Here is a 16966-nt window from a genome sequence, read left to right as displayed (position 1 = left end):
GTCAGCTTTCTTGACCCTCGTGCCCTGCTCAGCCTTGAAGTGCCCGATGCAGGTATGCTTCTGATTGTACCACTGTTGCCTTGTCAACCTCTGACAAGCCCTAGTCAGTACCGCCCTCCCTTGCTCAACCATATCATCAGGAACCTTATAATGGGTCTGCAATCATGCATAAGAATAATTGTGAGAGAGACATGAGTTAGCATAGTGTGGTCATCAACTATGAAGTAAACTCGAGAAGCATGCTTTACCCAAAACTTGGTGTACACGGCGTCAGAAGCTGTCCCAAAGCCCGGGCAAGGAGCTGCCTCATAGTCCGCCCAAGTCTCGGCTAGCTTCTTCTCGCCGCCGGGGACCGGAGTGTAAAAGCCCGGCCAGTACTGCCTAATAAGAGCTCCAATCATGCTCGACGGCTGGCGAACCCCCTTGTCATATGTCCAATTGCTGCACAATAATCAAAACATTAGTATGCCAATCAGTTATGCACAATAATGAAAACATTAGTACATAGCAAAATGAATCTAAATGTTCAAAATTAAACTTACTCTTTTTCGTTCGGGATGATGAGGGCTTTCGCATCCTGGCTAGTAGGCTCCCTCCTCTCATCAGGGACTTGCGCTTCACCACGAATGCGCAACTTCTTCGGCGCCATCTCCCTCTCCGCCTCCTCGTCCTGCCCCTCCACCTCCATCTCCACCTCCATCTCCCCCTCAGTAGACTGTGTGTGAGCGGACTGGGAAGCCACGTCGCCAGAAGCAGAGGGTATGTCACCAAGGAAAGGTCCACCTCCACCTCGTCCTCGTCCTCCACCTCCACCTCGTCCTCGTCCTCCACCTCCGCCTCCGCCTCGTCCTCCAGCTCGTCCTCCACCTCCACCTCGTCCTCCACCTCCACCACGTCCTCCACCTCCACCTACACCTCCACCTCCAACTCCACCCGTGTCATCGTCCGCGTAACGCGAGCTGACACGCGTTGGTCTTCCACTTCTAGTGGTCCCGGTGAACTTCTGTTGGGTCATACTCTTCAAAATGGAGTTCATGGATTGCTTGCTTCCGCTCATATTGATCAATCACCTGCATTGACAAAGAGTAAACAAGTAAGCATTCATGCCTTAATAAAATGTAGACACTAAGCAAAAAATAGATACTAAGCATAAGAAGCATATTGAAAAATAGATACTAAGCATAAGAAGCATATTGAAAAATAGATACTAAGCATAAGAAGCATATTGAAAAATAGATACTAAGCATAAGAAGCATATTGAAAAATAAATACTAAGTATAAGAAGCATATGGAGAAATAGATACTAAGCATAAAGGCATAAAGGACCCTCACCTCGAATCATCACTATCATAATGAGGCATTGGGTTCTCATAACGAGGCATTGGGTTCTCATTTTCACTATCACTATCAGTATCATGTGAGTAATGAGGTTGGGTGGGAATGTCCGGTGGAGGCTCATCATTGAACCCATTGCCCTCATGTAACTTGGTGAGCATTTGTATGTCCTTTAGGTCCACCACTGTTTCACCATGAAGATGTGCCTCGTTCTGGAGGTCCTCAAGACCAATTTCTATTTCGAAATCCCCAAAGTTCTCTTGCTCTTGATAAAAAATTCCCTCGTATGTTACAGGGTCAATGTTGTTGTAATCCTCGTCGGAGGGCATGGGTAGCTTACCGTGTGGTGATACCTTGAACACGACTTCCCAGCCTTTGAGGTACTCCTTTTGACATGGGTCCAGCGGATTCGGCGGGGCACCGCAGGAAGCGGGTGGGATTCCCAGATGGCTTCCGCGCACATATGGCATGTGATAGGTGGTACGTAGGAGGTATCCTACCGCTGCGAGGAGGTCCCGCGCGATACTGAAATGCGCACCATGTAGCTGCTTCACAAAAAAAAGCCCTTCCGGCACCCCGAAAATGGAAAAACCGTCGCCCGTGGTTCAGATTGGAAATCCGTGACCGGGGCCTTGCTTCCCATCCTAAGGCCCACGCACGTGCCAAATATGGCCTCGTTCCGACAAACTATGTGGTGAAACGGGCCGTTTCCTACTCATTTCCCCTAAAAGCCATAGAACTCCGGACGAGATAGCCCTGTTCGTGAAGGGTTCTCCAAGATAATCGCCGTATCCCAGTTCCGTCTTTTGCAGTGGTTGCTAGGACACATAAAATGACGCCACGCGGCTCCGCTCGATTTTTTGGCTCCGTTTGCTTTGCCAACTGCGCAAAACGGGGCCGCCGGGACATGCGGTATGGCCGTACCAGGCGCGCGGTTGCACCCGTCCGCCAACACGCGAAACGGAAAACATTTAGCACATAAAATGATGCGTCATAGACCTAAAACCATTTTTCCCTCCATTTATTGAGCGAAGGAAAGTGTCGCCCCAGTTCAAATCCGGTCAGTTTCCAGCGGATTCGGCGGGGCACCGCAGGAAGCGGGTGGGATTCCCAGATGGCTTCCGCGCGCATATGGCATGTGATAGGTGGTACGTAGGAGGTATCCTACCGCTGCGCGGAGGTCCCGCGCGATACTGAAATGCGCACCATGTAGCTGCTTCACAAAAAAAAGCCCTTAGGCACCCGAAAATGGAAACACCGTCGCCGTTGGTTAAGAGTGGAACTCCGCGACCTGGGCCTTGCTTCCCATCCTAAGGCCCACGCACGTGCCAAATATGGCCTCGTTCCGACAAACTATGTGGTGAAACGGGCCGTTTCCTACTCATTTCCCCTAAAAGCCATAGAACTCCGGACGAGATAGCCCTGTTCGTGAAGGGTTCTCCAAGATAATTGCCGTATCCCAGTTCCGTCTTTTGCAGTGGTTTCTAGGACACATAAAATGACGCCACGCGGCTCCGCTCGATTTTTTTGGCTCCGTTTGCTTTGCCAACTGCGCAAAACGGGGCCGCCGGGACATATGCGGTATGGCCGTGCGAGCGCGCGGTAGCACCCGGCCGCCAACGCGCGAAACGGAAAACATTTAGCACATAAAATGACGCGTCATAGACCTAAAACCATTTTTCCCTCCATTTATTGAGCGAAGGAAAGTGTCGCCCCAGTTCAAATCCGGTCAGTTTCCAGCGGATTCGGCGGGGCACCGCAGGAAGCGGGTGGGATTCCCAGATGGCTTCCGCGCGCATATGGCATGTGATAGGTGGTACGTAGGAGGTATCCTACCAGGAGTTTGCACATACAGATCCTGGATTTTCACCAAGTGCTGGCCCATGTCTGCGAAAATCGTCAACGCCGGGTACATGCAAGGTTAGCCAAACCCTACATCACACTTGTGCACATATGCTAGGGACATATGCAAGTTTTTAAGCGGTTCCGACGCTCCGCTGATCTGTATCTTCGGAAACCCTAGGGCGGGGACCCCGAGATCTACCCCTATAGCTTTCTCCGTGTGACGGTGTAACAATGGATTTTTTTATTTGCTTTGGTTTGTTTAGGACATATGTACATGGGACACCATAGGTTGGGCTTACTTTACCATAAAATAGGCTCCTTTTTAGGGGTTCCAGGTGTTTGCTCATTGTGATCCTGGATTTTCACCAAGTGCTGGCCCATGTCTGCGAAAATCGTCAACGCCGGGTACATGCAAGGTTAGCCAAACCCTACATCACACTTGTGCACATATGCTAGGGACATATGCAAGTTTTTAAGCGGTTCCGACGCTCCACTGATCTGTATCTTCGGAAACCCTAGGGCGGGGACCCCGCAGATCTACCCCTATAGCTTTCTCCGTGTGACGGTGTAACAATGGATTTTTTATTTGCTTTGGTTTGTTTAGGACATATGTACATGGGAAACCATAGGTTGGGCTTACTTTACCATAAAATAGGCTCCATTTTAGCCGTACCTGGAGTTTGCACATTCCGATCCAGGATTTTCACCAAGTGCTGGCCCATGTCTGCGAAAATCGTCAACGCCGGGTACATGCAAGGTTAGCCAAACCCTACATCACACTTGTGCACATATGCTAGGGACATATGCAAGTTTTTAAGCGGTTAGACGCTCCGCTGATCTGTATCTTCGGAAACCCTAGGGCGGGGACCCCGCAGATCTACCCCTATAGCTTTCTCCGTGTGACGGTGTAACAATGGATTTTTTATTTGCTTTGGTTTGTTTAGGACATATGTACACCCACACACGAAGCAAAGCACTTAAAAACTACACTACTAACACACAAACCAAAACACTTAAAAAACTAAACCCACACACGAACAAAGCACTTAACAGGTCGACACATGACCCGTTAGACACACGGACTCGACACACACACATACTAATCAGTTCTCGAAATCTTCGTCCTCGCTAGGGGTGTCCTCTGAAGCGGTACTTGAGAGGTACGAAAACCACCGTTCATCATTTCCCCCCATGTCGACGCCTCTCCTTTGGCGTACTCCGCGTCATATTCGGCCCTCCTCTGCCGCTTTCCCGCCCTCCTCTCTCTCTGTGTACGCACGCTTCTCCTTCCAGAATGCGCGCGTGGCCGCGACGTCTCGGGATGGTCTCTGCGCCACCGTGCCATGAACTGCTCGTCCGCCTCGGTGGTATCAATCCGCCGCTGGCCATCTCTGAACCGCTGCGCTTCACCCTACGAGCGAAGTAGCGGCTCAGTAGAGAGACTCTCGGCTTCCGTCAGAGACCTGACCTCCGGGAAGTTCAATTCGTGGCGCGACCGGCCAAACCTCCAAGCAGCAACGTCGTATGCGCGGGCAGCAGCCTCCTTCGTGTAGAAGGTGCCGAGCCACACACGCACACCACCGGCGGAGATTTCGGACGCGAAATGGCCCGCAGCCCGCGGCGAACGCCGATGAAGCCCGTGTTGCTACGGCGACGAGGAGCCATCTCGGCGGCGGTGAGCTCGAGAGGATTCTGTGGTGTTTTTGGATGAGAGAGTTGATGAGGAGAGAAATGTTGCTGGTGATGTTAGTGTTGAGAAGACATGGCTATATATAGGACGACGAGGGCTGAAACGGCGGGAATAATTGGCGGGAGAGAATGGGCGCGAGAAGAATGGCGGGAGGGAAGGAGGGGGGAAAAATGGCGGGAACCTGTGCCGACGGCCTGGCCGTCGGCCTACATAGGAAGTGGCGCGAAAAAATGGCGCGAATAAGGGCGGGAAGAAGGAAAATTTGGCGGGGAAGCTGTGCCGACGGCCTGGCCGTCGGCCCACATCACGCCGTTTGCCACCTGCTGACGCCGTTGTCGGTGGCTGTCTGTGGCCCCACCATATGTCCATGTGCCGACGGCTAGGCTACGTGCCGTCGGCCTGACTGGGTTTGTGCCGACGGCCAAAGTGTGCGACGGCGGCCGTCGGCTCTGGTGGTTCTGTGCCGACGGCCAGGCTGTGCCGACGGCTACTTTCTTTGGGCGACGGCGAGGCTGTGCCGACGGCGGCCGTCGGCACTGGTCTGGCCGGCGGCACGTCGGCGGGTTCCCGTAGTGATCTAACGATGGTAAATAGAAGTTTGCTGAAGTAGTAGTGATAGTAGGATAACACAAATTTTGATAAGCCGTACATATACGTTTTCCTGTTAGTAGCATAAAAGAACACAACTTGCATGTTATGTGATTCTCCGGTTGAGCTATTTGTATGTCAATGTAAGATTTGTGGATGACATACTGAATATATTCTCCTTTGTTTCTCCTTTCCATGCCCCAATTGTCAAGGTGATGCCATGCCCTGTTGCTTATCCTGCTTCTTTCATATTGATGTATTTTTCTTGGTCAGCTGTCACGACGGTCAAGCCGCCGAGCCTTGGTTCCACTGACCAATGCGTTGGAGGTTGTACACAGGGAAGCACGAGCTGTCGTGTAGGGGAGAAGTGGATCGGAGGTGGTTCGTTGGCAAGGATGTAGGGAGCCATGCGGTTTCGTCCGGCCAATCATGCTTTCATTGTTTATTTCTTCCACCGATGTGAGCTTTTAGGGATTGACTGATACAGTGGGTTATTTGCACTTCTATTTCATCTTACGTTATCAGTACTGCTAGATCAATTGGCCTGGAGCATCTTATGAGAGACAAGCTACTTGGTCACCTTGTGTGTTTGAAGGCGCTAAATGGCATGATCAAAACTTGTGGTTGAATTCTATATTTAAAATAGCACAAGAGTTATCCTTTCTACATATTATCTCTTTTATTATCCATTATTCTGTCGTGTGATCAAATGTCAAAGAAATAGTAAACTTGATGTCAAAATTTCCTAACATTAGGTGTTCTAGTGGTCTTGGTTGCATGCATGGCTGGCAATCACGTACTAGTACATGTGTCTCTAGACTCTACCTATGCGCGTCTTAGGAAATTTTAAGCAGCACTAAGCCAAGTTCTGAAATAGAGGTGTTTAAAAACTTTCCAAAATAAAATGCTAGAAAATTATACCAAAATCAGGTTTATTGTGGATATTGCGAAGACCATATATATTAAGTTCAACAAAGCTTGAATGTGGGGAGTATCACTGACCAGAGGCGACTTCGAGGAGTGGACACGACGCTGAAGAGCGATATAAGAAAACATGCTTTCGCCCCGACCAACAATACTAGAGTTCGCTATCGGCCGGCGACGCTCATGTTGCAACTCTTCCTCATGTTGCAACTCTTTGGCATGGGGAGGACGGCACAGGTTTGCCAAGAGCTAGAGTCATGAGTGGAATGCACGAAAAATTAGGATCCGTAAGTCTGCATGCGTGGAATGCATGACTAAGGCTAAGGGGGCTACTAGTACGGAAGGAATCTCTTAGTAGAAATGACCCATAAATCTGCATGCATGCTTTTTAATTAAGGCTAGCTTCCCACTTCCCTAGTCAGCATGCAACACTGCCAGCCCGCCCACAACTGCAATTAATGGAGCAAATGGGATCGGCTTTCCAAGTACCGATTAAGATGCCCTCGTATCATCTACCAAGAGACGTTTTGATTAACAAGACCCACTGCCAAGTCAGCGATCCTGGAACAGTTGATCTGAACCGTTCATCCATCTTCTCAATCACATCCACCGGTCGTCACATTTTGTTTCAGTCTCCCTTGGTTCTATATATGCGAGTCACTCGTCACACACCGCGTGCGGATTGCGCGTGTGACTATGACTTAGACTTTGACTTTGTCGAGGAGAGGAGAGGAAAGGGGGCACCATGGCCAACCAGCTTGAGCCCGATGGCAAGACTGGTAGATTCATCTCAATCTGTTAGTCGAGCGAGTCGAGCGGTGTGTTGTCCGTCGGAGGCTGGAGACCATGAGGTATGTATGTGGTTTGGCTTGGTTTGGTGCTCTTGCGTATTTATTTTGAAGCATAGCTTTAATTCCATCTGTGTGTGCATCGACGGGTGTTGGAAGAAACTAGCTCGTTTGGTTTGGCTTTATGATCCATCTCTCCATCCATCCTTTGCTGGAAACAATATAGGGCACTGGATTTGACGGCGGGGAGCCGCAGAGCAGCGGCCAACTGTGCAGGTGTGACCACAGCTCGGGTTGCAGCCGCCACAGGCACCGGCTTTCTCTTGGTTCCCATCTCAGCTATTGAACAAATCTTGCGGACGGAAGTTTGAGGTCGTGAACGACACATGCTAGCTGCACGAACACGACTAGGTGAGATCATTCGTCCCTTTTTCTTCTATTGACTCGTATTAATCTCTTTTCCTCTCATTGCCCCTCTATAATCTTCTCGGCTGCCTTTGTTTGTCTGAATATTTACCCAGCTTCTCTGGTGGAGTGAATCCACTGGGGAATTTACCCGGTTTAGCCACATTTACTATCACCTTGTGTGCTACCCAGGTTATTGCCTATACTTTGATCACATATCTTGTTTACTCTTGAAACAAGTTTTGGTCCCGCTCTATAAATAAAGCCAAACGGCTAAACTGGTACAAAAGTGATGAGAAATTCCTCTTGAAACAAGCATTAAGTATGTGGCGCCGGCGAGCGGTGGACCTGCGAGCAGCTGTTGTGCCACCCGTTACTTGCCGCGGACTCTCACGACGATGATGATGTCGGCGAGCCATCGCCGCGACGGTCCTTGATTGGGCGGCGGCATCGGATTCAGACTTCTATGCGTCGTCTAGCTGCTCGGAGGCCGACATGGATGAGGGCGTCGAGGCCAGGCGAGATGCCGCCAGCCACGCAACAGGTCGAACACCTCACGCGGCGACGTGCATCTTCACGAGCGCCGTGTGTGGGGAGACAGCTGGAAAATCATTGCTCCCCATGTCAAAAATAGGTCCAATCCGGACCAATTTCCATCTAGATTGTGTCCCAGGGTCTCCAACAGGTGCTTTAACAAACAAAAAATGCAACAGTGTTTACCTACTACACTACTCCACCAACTAGATATCTAAATATCTAGTTTGGGAGGACCCCGCCTACAACGACGACCCCGCCTACAGCTGCCGACGAACTTTCGGGAGGACCCCGCCTACAACGACACAAGTCAACTAGGACTTGAGGTTCGAGGTGGAGCACGATGCGCGCCGGTGCACATGCGTCACCTCGGCGACGGCGAGGCCTCGGCGGCAGCCGCCTCGCGCGCGGCCGCACACGCTTTGCTAGGAGGGCTGGCCGCCGCCCTGGTGGCCTCTACATCGACGAGCCCACGGAGGCGCCAGCGCAAGCGCCACATGCCCAGCCCGAGGAGGACGACGACCCCGAGATGCACGCCGCGCTGGTTGTGTCCCGCGAGGTCAACAACCTCGAGGAGCTGGCCAAATGGCCGCACCTCGCCGAGGCGCGGAGGCCAGGAAGGCGAAGGAGGATGCCGACGCGTGGGCGTTCCTCGCCCTGGCGCGCCAGCAGGAGGAGGCCACGCGACAGTCCGCGCTCCGGTAAGAGGAAGGGCAAGGTTGCCGGGATATCAATGGTGGGCGTTCATGGTGGAGCATGCGGCCTCGGCAAGAGGGGGTGGCAGCACATAAGGACTACATTTTTTCATGGAGTGCTGAGTCACGATTTAGGGTAGAACGCAAGGTCTGGCCTTTATTGGTTGTACCTAGCAATGGTCTTGCTGAAGTCATTATTTTGTGAACTCATATTTTCTCCAGGGTCAAAGCTTAAGACCTTCGACCGGAAGACGACAACGCTTGATCATTGTTTTCTTCTTAGAGACGTTGATTTCAGAGAGTCTCTTTTGTAGTCTGAGTGTTGTCTTTGGTGATGTTTAGAGGGATGTTGTTGCAAATGTTTCATCACGACGATGGAGTCTTAGTTTTATGCTTTTTTTCATTGGTTGTGTGCATCCTTGTTGGTGCAGAAGTTGTGTGTAATCGTTATTAATATACTCCCTCCGATCCTAAAAAAAGTGTGGACAACCTAATACAAGTCTGTTTTACATTTAAGCCCTTCTAAATTTAGGAAAAGAGAATCACAATGTTTGACAACCTGTGCATCCATGGCAGAGAGCAATCAGAGCATGTCCAACACCGATTTGACATTCCAGAGCGGGAGAAGGCGTGGGCGACGAAGACCTTTACATGGTCGTCTTAGGCACCGAAACATGTTGCCGGCTCCCCTTGCGCTCTTGCTGCTATCAAATCGCCATAGGTTATATTGTGAGGCACCTCTCCACGTTATATAGGGGGTCCCGGCTACTACCGCCCGACTTTGAACACTACTCGTAACCTATCGACACTTATTATAACTCAAAGTCGAAATGTAACATATCTTGTACATAATATTCGACACAAGCACATCATCTCTAGTAGAAAAACGGAGATTTAAAATCTGCAGGACAATTGGTTTAGATGTTGTCTTACTGTTTCATGATTACCATATGTTGTTTTTTTCCCTCAATTCTCCTGCTAGTCAACGGCTTCAAAAACATGGGCGTCACTACCAACTGCCCACATCACGGCAAAGATCAATGCAACTAGAAGCCAAGTCGCTAGCGACACATCAAATGGATGCCATGTTTTTTTTTTTTTTTTTTTGCGGAGAAAATGGATGCCATGTTGGCCACAGTAGTACACGCTAATCGGATGAGGAGACGCTAGCTGGGCTAGCGCGTGTATGTGCATCGATCATTCACCGCGTCAGAGTAGCGCGACTGCTTCCTCCACCCAGTCCACCACCACACGCTCGCGTACTGGACCAGCGAAGGGACGACAGGAACGGTAGGAGAAACAGCGGCTAACTGAGCTAGCGCGTCAGAGCTCTGCGGCTGCTTCCTCCAAAACCACTAGCGCGCCCACTGGACCAGCGAAGCGACAGCAGAAAGCACACTACGCTTGCGTCTACGAGACTACGACAATTTTGACAGGAACAGAAAGACTACTTGGATGTGGTAGTAGCTGGGGGCAAGCACCACATGTTTACTCGTAATGGATGATGATACGTTGATGACGACAGTTACCCTTTTGGTCTTCCTGCTCGTGTCACCACACATGAACGTAGAGTATTGAGAAATCGTAAATGGAGGCCGAGCTACATGTAACCTTTTATTTTAAAATTTTAGAAATTATATTTAAAATTTTCAAAAAAATCTAATAAAATATTGGTTATAACCAATGATGAAATCTGCAAAATTTCAATGTAAAGTTATTTGTATTCTAAGCTACACAAAAATGACAAAATCTGACGAGTTTTACAGTTTTGAAATGAGCACTATTCATTACGCTCAGATCTACTCCCTCCGTCCCAATTTAATTAACTTGGCTGTCTTTTTTGCGAAAACCCCCCACCTTTTCTTGTTTTTTGAGCGTACATTGTTGGTTGCCGAGTCAACTGGAAACCAGCCCCACGACCCCGTCGTCCCCTTCCCCTACCCCCGTCCCCTCCCTCCCAGTCCTCTCCCTCCACCGCCACCGCCGCCGCCCCTGCAGCCACGGCTTCCTCCACCGTCTCATCTGTTGGGCGCGCCATCAAGGCGGCCTGTCCCACCGCCGCAGCGGGTTCGCCGGCGCTGGTGAGGCCCGTGTCGTCCCTGCCTTCTTGCCCGAGGAGCCCAGGCTGGCGGAGCTGGAGGCTGTCGCGGAACCTGACCCCGACACTCGCCCAGACACGTCCCCGTCGCCGCCGCCGGCAGCAGCTCCCGTCGCCGCCGGCAGCAGCTCCCCGTCGCCGCGGCAGCTCCGTCGTCGCCGCGGCGGCAGCTCCCCGTCGCCGCCGCCGCCGTGCGTGGCGGGCCCCATCAGGAGCGGGCGGAGGCGGGTGGCATCCTCATCGATCCAGCTCGATCGATCCAGTGCTTGACGGAGGTTACTGTTTTTGTTAAGGACTGGACTGTAAAATGTGATTAGTGAACTGTTTTTCTCCTCCCGCGTTGATTAAAACGGGACGGAGGGAGTACACACTTGTCATTTTTGTGTAGCCTACAATGTAAAGAATTTCACATTGAGATTTTCTTTGTTAGTAGATTTCATCATTGGCTTCATCGAGAATTTTTTTCAAACGTTTCTGAAACTAAAAATATGATCTCTAAACTTTTCTGAGGCCAAACGCACCCACAGTGTTCAGCTGTTCAAGTACTGTTTTGTTATACCGAAAGCCTCTTCAGTTTGTTCCAAAGCTTCTACATGTTCTTGCTTCATGGATTTATTACAGTCAGACGTCTGTTGCATTCCAGCTCAACAAACAAAATTAGCACCAACAATAGGTAATTACAGAAACATCAGGTCAGCCTGCAACGCTCAAGTTAAACAAACTAGTTCTCTCTTTTTCCTACAATAAAGATTACCGGTTTGCTATACAGACAAAAGGGCTACCTTCTTAAATTTACACCTAAAAAGACCTCCCAAAGAAACATTAACACAATCACAGGAGCATGTACAGCAAGTCCAGTCAGTCAGAGCGTGTCAGCTTTGTTTCAGTCGAACAGCAGCCGGCGTCGCAAGGACTTGGGAATTTTTTTGTTCAGGTCCACGGGCGAGGCTTTTCTCGAGCCAGGTTTCGATGACTGCCCCGCTTCGTCCCGGCTACTTTGTAGTACTCCCGCCAAAACTTCTAATTCTATCTATTATATACTAAAAGCATAATACGAGGGTCTAAAATAGAGGCACTACATTGATCCACATCATCAGAATTATTTTGACCGTTAGATCTGTAATTTTAATGGACAAGATTTAAAAAGATTACGTAACATATTCGCACATATATTTTATGGACATACACTTTCACATGTCCGTGACAACCTCCCTTTTAGTGGATAAGATTTAAAAAGATTACGTAACGTATTCACACATATATTTTACGGACATACACTTTGACATGTATGTGACACATAAAAAAGAGTAGTCTAGAAAGTTACATTACAAATCCTCTCACGTGTTTCAAGGCAAAAAAAAAATCATCACGTGTATTACACGTGAAAGGAAAGTTCAAATTGCCTTTCCGTTAGGATTCTAATCCAAACTAATTGTATGTTAATAATTTAGCGATAAAAAAATCTAGATTTTAATCGGAATATAGAGTGACTGAACATATAAAACTAAACTTAAAAAATAACTAATACCACTACTAAAGAAATTTTCGGAAAATTGATCTAATCAATATCCAATTATCCACATGTGCACCATGAGACTGTAAAATTTGGATTCGTGCTTTATTTAAAACACGGAGGCTATACAAATTAGATTCGTGTTTTATTTAAAACACATACATGTAACACGATATAGGGTCAGTCAGCATAAAAGCCGACATGCCGAGCTCTCGAAGATGGCCATCGGCATACATGTGGGTATGCAAGGGTTTTCTGGGATAAACCTTTGGCAAAATCCGCCGGCGACATACATGTCATTATGCAGAGGGTGCCCGTCTGAAAAACTATAGCCTCCAACATAGATTCCTGCCACGTCGCCTTGCAGTTCCGCCAGCCTGACGGAAGCCTGATGGTGGTACGTAGATGTATGTTGATGACCACATTAGAATCCCTCAGCATATACAACGGTAGGAATTTTTATAAAAAATAATCCGATCAATACCCAGTTATCCATGTATCATGTGGCGTGAGGGCCACTGTGCTAGTGATTGTATATATTGGCTAATGCAGTGAATGTTTAGGACAAGTATAATGATGTGGCGTAGTATCTATTACAGTTGCCTCATAGACATTATGTTTATTTAAAAGAGAAAAATGAGGATGTTGTATTTTCTTACCTAAGAGATGATCTCTTAATAAAAAAATAAGAGAATGTTGTTTTCTCTTTTTGTATCATTTATCTTTCCTTAGTAACATAATTTCTCACTAAAAATAATTAATACTCACTCCATGTCAAAATATAAGACGTTTAAGAAAGCTTCAGACATGGTGCAAAATCGGGCAAAATGACATCGCTACGCATGTCTTCCATCTCCGCCTCAAACCAGGTGGTCATCTTCCATTTCCGCAAAGATTGAGCACTCCTCGGCTACATCTAGCTCCCATGATCCCATCTGCCCCAAGTAGCATGTTCTCATTCGTCCCAAGTTGCCTCATCCCCTCTGCCCTAGGTCGTGCTCTCTTCCGCCCTAGGTCGTCTCACCCCGTCCGCCCCAGGTCGCTCATCCCCTGATAATCTAGAGTCCCAGGTTTCCTGCGATGATGAGCACCAGGTCGCCTGATCTCCTGATAATCTAGAGTCCCAGGTTTCCTGCGATGATGAGCACCACGTCGCCTGATCCCCTGATCATTGAGATCAAGAGGTCGCCCAGATCATCCATACCCCAGGTCAGAGCTGAGAGGGCGCCTGCGCGGGAGCAGCGGAGGTGGAGGTGAGGACGGGGACCCTCACGGCTGCAAGAACGGGGGATGGCGGTAGCGGAGAAATGACATCTATTGTAGATCGTACATAATTCATTTTAGTTGTTAATTCCCGTTGTGATTACTGCATGTGCAATTAAGACATATGTGCTAGGTTATTGCATATTCTTTGATCGTATATCTAGTCTCCTCAAAACATGCTTTCGCACCGTTTTATAAACAAATGCCAACGGCCAAACCGATACAAAATGATGAGGAATTCCTTTTGAAATTAGATCACAGATAAACAAGAGAAACTAAGAAGCACCGAGTTTGACACCGAAGATGCCGTCTAGGCAAATCTCGTGAATCTTGGTGTCATGATATCTAGTTGAGTTAAATTAATATATGGAAATTGCTTATTATTGAGAGGCTATAAACTCCAGAGTTAATTAACATGAGAAAAGAATTTCCTTCCTTCATTTCATCGGATCAAAATTCTAACGATTACAGACAACAAATGCAACAGTGTTTACCTACTGCACTACTCCACGAAACTAAATATCTAAGGTGGCATACGTCATCTAAAAAAGGTGACACATTATATCTAGGCATCTTGCCCTGGTGGCCATAGGATTCAGGAAGGCGCCACCAAAGAGTGAGGGAGGCACATCAAATCGCCGCGTCAGTTCGCGTGGCTACCAGGACTTTGAGGAAAAGGTAGCTTCGGTAAGCTTCAACCGGCTGACCTAGGATGGTTTCTCGGCTGCTCGATGCTTTCTCCATCTTATTTTCTTTTCTATTGGCCTTTTCTGGAAGCAAATCTTTTTTGCGACCTGCCTGAAATCTGAAACCGTTGACCTTCAACCGATCGACAGGCAGCAGCACTGTCATTCCGCTCGCGTTTCTTTGATGAGTTCAGATAAGGGTTGCACACATTTTACTAGGCTGAGTAGATTCATCCCAGATGGTGGTGTTTCAGTTTCAGTTATAGCTCCAGAGCGCGGCGTAATCAGCTCCGCCATCCCAGCACACCTCGGCGAATTCCTGCCGCGGCGGCTCCAGGAGCATCCCCTCCGCGAGGTCCGCGTAGTACGACCCCAGGTCCATTTCGCCGGACAAGCCGAACTCGAAGTCGAACATGCCGTTTCCCATGCCAAGTGCTGCAGCCGCCGGCACCTCGAACAATCCGTCCAGTTCAGAACACAGGGACGTCGCCGACGAAGAACCGGCGTCGTCCGCTGAAGACGACGCGGACGAGCTGGAGGCGTCGGCCTCGTAAATGGGGACGGTCGCCACGCAACTGGCGGCCTCCCGGCGCTGCAAGTCCGCGACGGCGGCGGCGCCGTGCACCGGACCGCGGCGAGGTCGGCGGCGCGGACGGGACGGCGAGGAGCCACGCGGAGTCCGCGAAGTTGAGGCGCGCGGCGGAGGCGGAGACGGGCGGCCGCCGAGCAGCGCGAGCATGCCGGCGTCGTGCGCGCGCGCGGCGGCCTCGGCGGTGGCGTGGGTGCCGAGCGAGCCGCTCGCCGCGCTTGCCGGGGACGCGAACCTCGCAGACCCACCGCCCCGCGCTGCCGCGGCGCCGCACGCCGCGGTACACCGGGTGCCGCGTCTCCTTGAACTTGGTGCGCCCCGCGGGACGCTTGGGCGGCGGCGCCATCAACGCCGCCGAGTGCTCGTGCGACGACGTTGAAGAGGAAGATGAGCCGCTCATGTCCATTGCTGGCTGCCGATCGATCACTAGCTGGGTGCTGGCTTTAGCTTCGTCAGGTATGGTTGGGATGTGGAGTGTGAGGTTGCCGGCGATCTTGCTGAGGTCGAGCTCGGAGTGTGTTGGGTAACTAACTCATTGCTGTGCGATCGGTGCGGTCTTATATAGTTTATGCCTCACGCGCTCAAACATATACGTGGCGGCGGGCGGCGGCGCCGTTCCGGTGAGGAGCTGACGCGTGTCCTTCTTTTGCAGCGTTAAGCAAAGAAATTGGAGAAGTGGGCCCGTCGCGCGGGGAGTTAGGAGCGGCAGCGACTCCGGGGTTGATGACGTCAAAGGAAAAGACATCCGGGCTTGTGAGTCGCAGAGCGCGCTTCGGTTGTCACGCGCGCCTCCTCAGACGCACGCACAACGAAAAGACATCACGCGCGCCGGCCGCTGCGCTAGCCAATGAAAATAAATACGACGGACGCATGTATTTCTCGCCTCCCTTCTCTCTTTCTTCTTGTCTTTAATGATAATTCCTTGGATTCAAGATACAGTAGTGCGTAGTAGTAGTAGAATACAAGATGCCTCCACTTTATCTAAATTTCAATCTACTATATCTATCTATGCAAAAAAAAAACTACTATATCTATAATCAAAGCATTATTCTTTTTTATTCTAAAAAAAAGCTACTCAAATTTACCAAACTTTATCTACATACGGACGTATATATAGACATGCAGCTCGGGGAAGAAGCGGGAATCCAACAAGCATGGGGTTGTCCACGGAAGCTACCGCGTTAGGCGGGGACCGGGGTCAGCCTAGCTGACATGCCATGGACCGTGTGCCATCATAAGCACACAAGGGACGCGGAAAGTTACCCTTTTAATTTGGAGGTGCTATCCATTTGCCAGCCAGCGTCGGCCCTCATAGGCGGTCAAGCCGGGCACCGTGGCCTCATCGGCCCTATTTGTCCCAATAATTTCTCCCTCACAACCCTTTTTCCCAATAATTCAAAAAGATATGTTCATATACTTTCCCTCGAAAACCAAATAAACATAATTTCCTTCCCGTCTCTCTCTCTCCTCCCTTCGCTCCAGGCCGGATCGAAACCCTCCTTGATGTCTTAGCCGTCGGAGAATGGTGGAGGCGAGGCACCGAACCTAGTACTGTATATAGTAGGTCTAGGTTGAGTAGAGGTTTGTCTTGTATGGCGTGTGGGAGTAGATCTCTTGATCTTGCCGGCCAGATCTGGTGTCTTGTGGCCGCTTCTCGTTGCTGGCGGGCACTGTGGTGCGCTGTTATCTGAGGAGAAGTCGGGCGCACGCATCTTCATCAATAAAGTTGTGCCATCGAGCTGCTCCGCCCTGCTGCCATGGCGTTGCACGGGGTGGTCGGTGTCGAGCTTCTTCGATCTGCTCCCGAGGTGGGAGGAGGACGAGGAGCTATGCATTTCGAACTCTTGTAGCAAGCGCCGCTAGCCCCTCCACTATGATCTGCATGCGACCTTCCTTCTATTGGCCGACCATGTGGCGGCGAGGGAGAGAAATAAGGGAGCTTTGTAGCGGGCGGGCCGTGGGAGATGGCTTGAGGAGCTTCTGGAATCTGTGCTCCCCGTGGCAGTTCCTCGG

At 50.0% G+C, this 16966-nt stretch overlaps 1 long non-coding RNA gene and 1 pseudogene across 1 annotated transcript; both read right to left on the bottom strand.

Annotated features, from left to right (window-relative positions):
- On the bottom strand, window positions 1–1619 carry LOC127298319 (uncharacterized). The gene is made up of 3 exons (XR_007849707.2): window positions 1333–1619; window positions 543–1070; window positions 1–441 (listed from the first exon to the last, which is right to left on the bottom strand). It is a non-coding gene; the product is annotated as an uncharacterized lncRNA (long non-coding RNA).
- A 12455-nt stretch (window positions 1620–14074) lies between these two features.
- LOC127302480 (dehydration-responsive element-binding protein 1H-like) lies at window positions 14075–15457 on the bottom strand (annotated as a pseudogene).
- Window positions 15458–16966: the final 1509 nt, after the last annotated feature.

The sequence above is a fragment of the Lolium perenne genome, chromosome 5, assembly GCF_019359855.2.
Source record: "Lolium perenne isolate Kyuss_39 chromosome 5, Kyuss_2.0, whole genome shotgun sequence".
NCBI lineage: Eukaryota > Viridiplantae > Streptophyta > Magnoliopsida > Poales > Poaceae > Lolium > Lolium perenne.
Note: the sequence above shows the minus strand (reverse complement) of the source record. Positions and strands in the feature narration are given on the sequence as shown.